The sequence below is a fragment of the Garra rufa genome, chromosome 2, assembly GCF_049309525.1.
Source record: "Garra rufa chromosome 2, GarRuf1.0, whole genome shotgun sequence".
NCBI lineage: Eukaryota > Metazoa > Chordata > Actinopteri > Cypriniformes > Cyprinidae > Garra > Garra rufa.
Genome location: NC_133362.1, coordinates 50,790,986 through 50,796,985, shown reverse-complemented (window position 1 = coordinate 50,796,985; position 6,000 = coordinate 50,790,986). Strand labels below are relative to the sequence as shown.

The 6,000-nt window shown below is 47.9% G+C and overlaps 13 non-coding genes across 13 annotated transcripts; all 13 read right to left on the bottom strand.

Moving 5' to 3' along the window:
• Positions 1-797: 797 nt before the first annotated feature.
• trnam-cau (transfer RNA methionine (anticodon CAU)) lies at positions 798-869 on the bottom strand. The gene has a single exon. It is a non-coding gene; the product is annotated as a tRNA-Met (tRNA).
• Positions 870-977: 108 nt separating this feature from the next.
• Positions 978-1,049, bottom strand: trnam-cau (transfer RNA methionine (anticodon CAU)). The gene has a single exon. It is a non-coding gene; the product is annotated as a tRNA-Met (tRNA).
• Positions 1,050-1,157: 108 nt separating this feature from the next.
• On the bottom strand, positions 1,158-1,229 carry trnam-cau (transfer RNA methionine (anticodon CAU)). The gene has a single exon. It is a non-coding gene; the product is annotated as a tRNA-Met (tRNA).
• Positions 1,230-1,515: 286 nt separating this feature from the next.
• On the bottom strand, positions 1,516-1,587 carry trnam-cau (transfer RNA methionine (anticodon CAU)). Its single transcript has one exon. It is a non-coding gene; the product is annotated as a tRNA-Met (tRNA).
• A 466-nt stretch (positions 1,588-2,053) lies between these two features.
• trnam-cau (transfer RNA methionine (anticodon CAU)) lies at positions 2,054-2,125 on the bottom strand. Its single transcript has one exon. It is a non-coding gene; the product is annotated as a tRNA-Met (tRNA).
• A 108-nt stretch (positions 2,126-2,233) lies between these two features.
• trnam-cau (transfer RNA methionine (anticodon CAU)) lies at positions 2,234-2,305 on the bottom strand. The gene has a single exon. It is a non-coding gene; the product is annotated as a tRNA-Met (tRNA).
• A 186-nt stretch (positions 2,306-2,491) lies between these two features.
• trnar-ccu (transfer RNA arginine (anticodon CCU)) lies at positions 2,492-2,564 on the bottom strand. The gene has a single exon. It is a non-coding gene; the product is annotated as a tRNA-Arg (tRNA).
• A 696-nt stretch (positions 2,565-3,260) lies between these two features.
• On the bottom strand, positions 3,261-3,332 carry trnam-cau (transfer RNA methionine (anticodon CAU)). The gene has a single exon. It is a non-coding gene; the product is annotated as a tRNA-Met (tRNA).
• Positions 3,333-3,440: 108 nt separating this feature from the next.
• Positions 3,441-3,512, bottom strand: trnam-cau (transfer RNA methionine (anticodon CAU)). The gene has a single exon. It is a non-coding gene; the product is annotated as a tRNA-Met (tRNA).
• Positions 3,513-3,698: 186 nt separating this feature from the next.
• trnar-ccu (transfer RNA arginine (anticodon CCU)) lies at positions 3,699-3,771 on the bottom strand. Its single transcript has one exon. It is a non-coding gene; the product is annotated as a tRNA-Arg (tRNA).
• A 698-nt stretch (positions 3,772-4,469) lies between these two features.
• Positions 4,470-4,541, bottom strand: trnam-cau (transfer RNA methionine (anticodon CAU)). The gene has a single exon. It is a non-coding gene; the product is annotated as a tRNA-Met (tRNA).
• A 464-nt stretch (positions 4,542-5,005) lies between these two features.
• Positions 5,006-5,077, bottom strand: trnam-cau (transfer RNA methionine (anticodon CAU)). Its single transcript has one exon. It is a non-coding gene; the product is annotated as a tRNA-Met (tRNA).
• Positions 5,078-5,903: 826 nt separating this feature from the next.
• On the bottom strand, positions 5,904-5,975 carry trnam-cau (transfer RNA methionine (anticodon CAU)). Its single transcript has one exon. It is a non-coding gene; the product is annotated as a tRNA-Met (tRNA).
• Between the last annotated feature and the right edge of the window lie 25 nt (positions 5,976-6,000).

The following is a 6,000-nucleotide window of genomic DNA, read 5'->3' as shown; positions in this document are numbered from 1 at the left end:
GGTCTTTTCAACATAACATGATTCTTGCACAAATTTCTAACTTGTCTTGAAGCACTTGGGCACAAATAAAAGCAAAACAACCTTAGCAGAGGATGGTTTCGATCCATCGACCTCTGGGTTATGGGCCCAGCACTCTCCCGCTGCGCCACTCTGCTTGTCTTGATGTAGAGTCTGTGCACTGGTCTTTTCAACATAACGAATCTTGCACACATTTCTAAATTGTCTTGCAGCACCTGGGCACATATAAAAGTGACACAAGCTTAGCAGAGGATGGTTTCGATCCATCGACCTCTGGTTTATGGGCCCAGCACGCTTCCGCTGCGCCACTCTGCTTGTCTTGATGTGGAGCTCGTGCACTGGTCTTTTCAACACAACATGATTCTTGCACAAATTTCTAACTTGTCTTGAAGCACTTGGGCACAAATAAAAGTGAAACAACCTTAGCAGAGGATGGTTTCGATCCATCGACCTCTGGGTTATGGGCCCAGCACGCTCCCGCTGCGCCACTCTGCTTGTCTTGATGTAGAGTCTGTGCACTGGTCTTTTCAACATAACGAATCTTGCACACATTTCTAAATTGTCTTGCAGCACCTGGGCACATATAAAAGTGACACAACCTTAACAGAGGATGGTTTCGATCCATCGACCTCTGGGTTATGGGCCCAGCACGCTCCCGCTGCGCCACTCTGCTTGTCTTGATGTAGAGTCTGTGCACTGGTCTTTTCAACATAACGAATCTTGCACACATTTCTAAATTGTCTTGCAGCACCTGGGCACATATAAAAGTGACACAAGCTTAGCAGAGGATGGTTTCGATCCATCGACCTCTGGGTTATGGGCCCAGCACGCTTCCGCTGCGCCACTCTGCTTGTCTTGATGTAGAGCCTGTGCACTGGTCTTTTCAACATAACTTGAATCTTGCACACATTTCTAACTTGTCTTGCAGCACCTGGGCACCTATAGAAGTGACACAAGCTTAGCAGAGGATGGTTTCGATCCATCGACCTCTGGGTTATGGGCCCAGCACGCTTCCGCTGCGCCACTCTGCTTGTCTTGATGTAGAGCCTGTGCACTGGTCTTTTCAACATAACTTGAATCTTGCACACATTTCTAACTTGTCTTGCAGCACCTGGGCACATATAAAAGTGACACAAGCTTAGCAGAGGATGGTTTCGATCCATCGACCTCTGGGTTATGGGCCCAGCACGCTTCCGCTGCGCCACTCTGCTTGACTTGATGTAGAGCTTGTGCACTGGTCTTTTCAACATAACATGATTCTTGCACATATTTCTAACTTGTCTTGAAGCACTTGGGCACAAATAAAAGCAAAACAAGCTTAGCAGAGGATGGTTTCGATCCATCGACCTCTGGGTTATGGGCCCAGCACTCTCCCGCTGCGCCACTCTGCTTGTCTTGATGTAGAGTCTGTGCACTGGTCTTTTCAACATAACGAATCTTGCACACATTTCTAAATTGTCTTGCAGCACCTGGGCACATATAAAAGTGACACAAGCTTAGCAGAGGATGGTTTCGATCCATCGACCTCTGGGTTATGGGCCCAGCACGCTTCCGCTGCGCCACTCTGCTTGTCTTGATGTGGAGCTCGTGCACTGGTCTTTTCAACACAACATGATTCTTGCACAAATTTCTAACTTGTCTTGAAGCACTTGGGCACAAATAAAAGTGAAACAACCTTAGCAGAGGATGGTTTCGATCCATCGACCTCTGGGTTATGGGCCCAGCACGCTCCCGCTGCGCCACTCTGCTTGTCTTGATGTAGAGTCTGTGCACTGGTCTTTTCAACATAACGAATCTTGCACACATTTCTAAATTGTCTTGCAGCACCTGGGCACATATAAAAGTGACACAACCTTAACAGAGGATGGTTTCGATCCATCGACCTCTGGGTTATGGGCCCAGCACGCTCCCGCTGCGCCACTCTGCTTGTCTTGATGTAGAGCCTGTGCACTGGTCTTTTCAACATAACTTGAATCTTGCACACATTTCTAACTTGTCTTGCAGCACCTGGGCACCTATAGAAGTGACACAAGCTTAGCAGAGGATGGTTTCGATCCATCGACCTCTGGGTTATGGGCCCAGCACGCTTCCGCTGCGCCACTCTGCTTGTCTTGATGTAGAGCCTGTGCACTGGTCTTTTCAACATAACTTGAATCTTGCACACATTTCTAACTTGTCTTGCAGCACCTGGGCACATATAAAAGTGACACAAGCTTAGCAGAGGATGGTTTCGATCCATCGACCTCTGGGTTATGGGCCCAGCACGCTTCCGCTGCGCCACTCTGCTTGACTTGATGTAGAGCTTGTGCACTGGTCTTTTCAACATAACATGATTCTTGCACATATTTCTAACTTGTCTTGCAGCACCTGGGCACATATAAAAGTGAAACAAGCTCAGCAGAGGATGGTTTCGATCCATCACCTTCTGGGTTATGGGCCCAGCACGCCTTCGCTGCGCCACTCTGCTGAAAGTCACCCCAGATGGGACTCGAACCCACAATCCCTGGCTTAGGAGGCCAGTGCCTTATCCATTAGGCCACTGGGGCTGTTATGTAGTTGTTTACTTTTTCTTTTAGTTCTCCATCTCATTCAGCTTCTGGATGAACAACTATTGTGAGAGGACCAAGTGACTTTTGGTTTTCAAGAACAGGCTCTGAACATTTCTCTTTTTTGGGGGCTCTGTCATATATACAAGCTCCGAAGTCTTAGCAGAGGATGGTTTCGATCCATCGACCTCTGGGTTATAGGCCCAGCAAGCTTCCGCTGCACCACTCTGCTTGACTTGATGCGGAGCTCGTGCACTGGTCTTTTCAACATAACGAATCTTGCACACATTTCTAAATTGTCTTGCAGCACCTGGGCACATATAAAAGTGACACAAGCTTAGCAGAGGATGATTTCAATCCATCGACCTCTGGGTTATGGGCCCAGCACGCTTCCGCTGCGCCACTCTGCTTGACTTGATGTGGAGCTCGTGCACTGGTCTTTTCAACATAACATGATTCTTGCATAAATTTCTAACTTGTCTTGAAGCACTTGGGCACAAATAAAAGTGAAACAACCTTAGCAGAGGATGGTTTCGATCCATCGACCTCTGGGTTATGGGCCCAGCACTCTCCCGCTGCGCCACTCTGCTTGTCTTGATGTAGAGTCTATGCACTGGTCTTTTCAACATAACGAATCTTGCACACATTTCTAAATTGTCTTGCAGCACCTGGGCACATATAAAAGTGACACAAGCTTAGCAGAGGATGGTTTCGATCCATCGACCTCTGGGTTATGGGCCCAGCACGCTTCCGCTGCGCCACTCTGCTTGTCTTGATGTAGAGCCTGTGCACTGGTCTTTTCAACATAACTTGAATCTTGCACACATTTCTAACTTGTCTTGCAGCACCTGGGCACATATAAAAGTGACACAAGCTTAGCAGAGGATGGTTTCGATCCATCGACCTCTGGGTTATGGGCCCAGCACGCTTCCGCTGCGCCACTCTGCTTGACTTGATGTAGAGCTTGTGCACTGGTGTTTTCAACATAACATGATTCTTGCACATATTTCTAACTTGTCTTGCAGCACCTGGGCACATATAAAAGTGAAACAAGCTCAGCAGAGGATGGTTTCGATCCATCAGCTTCTGGGTTATGGGCCCAGCACGCCTTCGCTGCGCCACTTTGCTGAAAGTCACCCCAGATGGGACTCGAACCCACAATCCCTGGCTTAGGAGGCCAGTGCCTTATCCATTAGGCCACTGGGGCTGTCATGTAGTTGTTTACTTTTTCTTTTAGTTCTCCATCTCATTCAGCTTCTGGATGAACAACTATTGTGAGAGGACCAAGTGACTTTAGGTTTTCAAGAACAGGCTCTGAACATTTCTCTTTTTTGGGGGCTCTGTCATATATACAAGCTCAGAAGTCTCAGCAGAGGATGGTTTCGATCCATCGACCTCTGGGTTATAGGCCCAGCAAGCTTCCGCTGCACCACTCTGCTTGACTTGATGCGGAGCTCGTGCACTGGTCTTTTCAACATAACTTGAATCTTGCACACATTTCTAAATTGTCTTGCAGCACCTGGGCACATATAAAAGTGAAACAAGCTTAGCAGAGGATGGTTTCGATCCATCGACCTCTGGGTTACGGGCCCAGCAGGCTTCCGCTGCACCACTCTGCTTGACTTGATGTGGAGCTCGTGCACTGGTCTTTTCAACATAACATGATTCTTGCACAAATTTCTAACTTGTCTTGAAGCACTTGGGCACAAATAAAAGCAAAACAACCTTAGCAGAGGATGGTTTCGATCCATCGACCTCTGGGTTATGGGCCCAGCACTCTCCCGCTGCGCCACTCTGCTTGTCTTGATGTAGAGTCTGTGCACTGGTCTTTTCAACATAACGAATCTTGCACACATTTCTAAATTGTCTTGCAGCACCTGGGCACATATAAAAGTGACACAAGCTTAGCAGAGGATGGTTTCGATCCATCGACCTCTGGGTTATGGGCCCAGCACGCTTCCGCTGCGCCACTCTGCTTGTCTTGATGTGGAGCTCGTGCACTGGTCTTTTCAACACAACATGATTCTTGCACAAATTTCTAACTTGTCTTGAAGCACTTGGGCACAAATAAAAGTGAAACAACCTTAGCAGAGGATGGTTTCGATCCATCGACCTCTGGGTTATGGGCCCAGCACGCTCCCGCTGCGCCACTCTGCTTGTCTTGATGTAGAGTCTGTGCACTGGTCTTTTCAACATAACGAATCTTGCACACATTTCTAAATTGTCTTGCAGCACCTGGGCACATATAAAAGTGACACAACCTTAACAGAGGATGGTTTCGATCCATCGACCTCTGGGTTATGGGCCCAGCACGCTCCCGCTGCGCCACTCTGCTTGTCTTGATGTAGAGTCTGTGCACTGGTCTTTTCAACATAACGAATCTTGCACACATTTCTAAATTGTCTTGCAGCACCTGGGCACATATAAAAGTGACACAAGCTTAGCAGAGGATGGTTTCGATCCATCGACCTCTGGGTTATGGGCCCAGCACGCTTCCGCTGCGCCACTCTGCTTGACTTGACGTAGAGCTTGTGCACTGGTCTTTTCAACATAACATGATTCTTGCACATATTTCTAACTTGTCTTGCAGCACTTGGGCACATATAAAAGTGAAACAAGCTCAGCAGAGGATGGTTTCGATCCATCGACTTCTGGGTTATGGGCCCAGCACGCTTCCGCTGCGCCACTCTGCTTGACTTGATGTAGAGCTTGTGCACTGGTCTTTTCAACATAACATGATTCTTGCACATATTTCTAACTTGTCTTGCAGCACTTGGGCACATATAAAAGTGAAACAAGCTCAGCAGAGGATGGTTTCGATCCATTGACCTCTGGGTTATGGGCCCAGCACGCTTCCGCTGCTCCACTCTGCTTGACTTGATGTGGAGCTCGTGCACTGGTCTTTTCAACATAACATGATTCTTGCACAAATTTCTAACTTGTCTTGAAGCACTTGGGCACAAATAAAAGTGAAACAAGCTTAGCAGAGGATGGTTTCGATCCATCGACCTCTGGGTTACGGGCCCAGCAGGCTTCCGCTGCACCACTCTGCTTGACTTGATGTGGAGCTCGTGCACTGGTCTTTTCAACATAACATGATTCTTGCACAAATTTCTAACTTGTCTTGAAGCACTTGGGCACAAATAAAAGCAAAACAACCTTAGCAGAGGATGGTTTCGATCCATCGACCTCTGGGTTATGGGCCCAGCACTCTCCCGCTGCGCCACTCTGCTTGTCTTGATGTAGAGTCTGTGCACTGGTCTTTTCAACATAACGAATCTTGCACACATTTCTAAATTGTCTTGCAGCACCTGGGCACATATAAAAGTGACACAAGCTTAGCAGAGGATGGTTTCGATCCATCGACCTCTGGGTTATGGGCCCAGCACGCTTCCGCTGCGCCACTCTGCTTGTCTTGTTGTAGAGCCTGTGCACT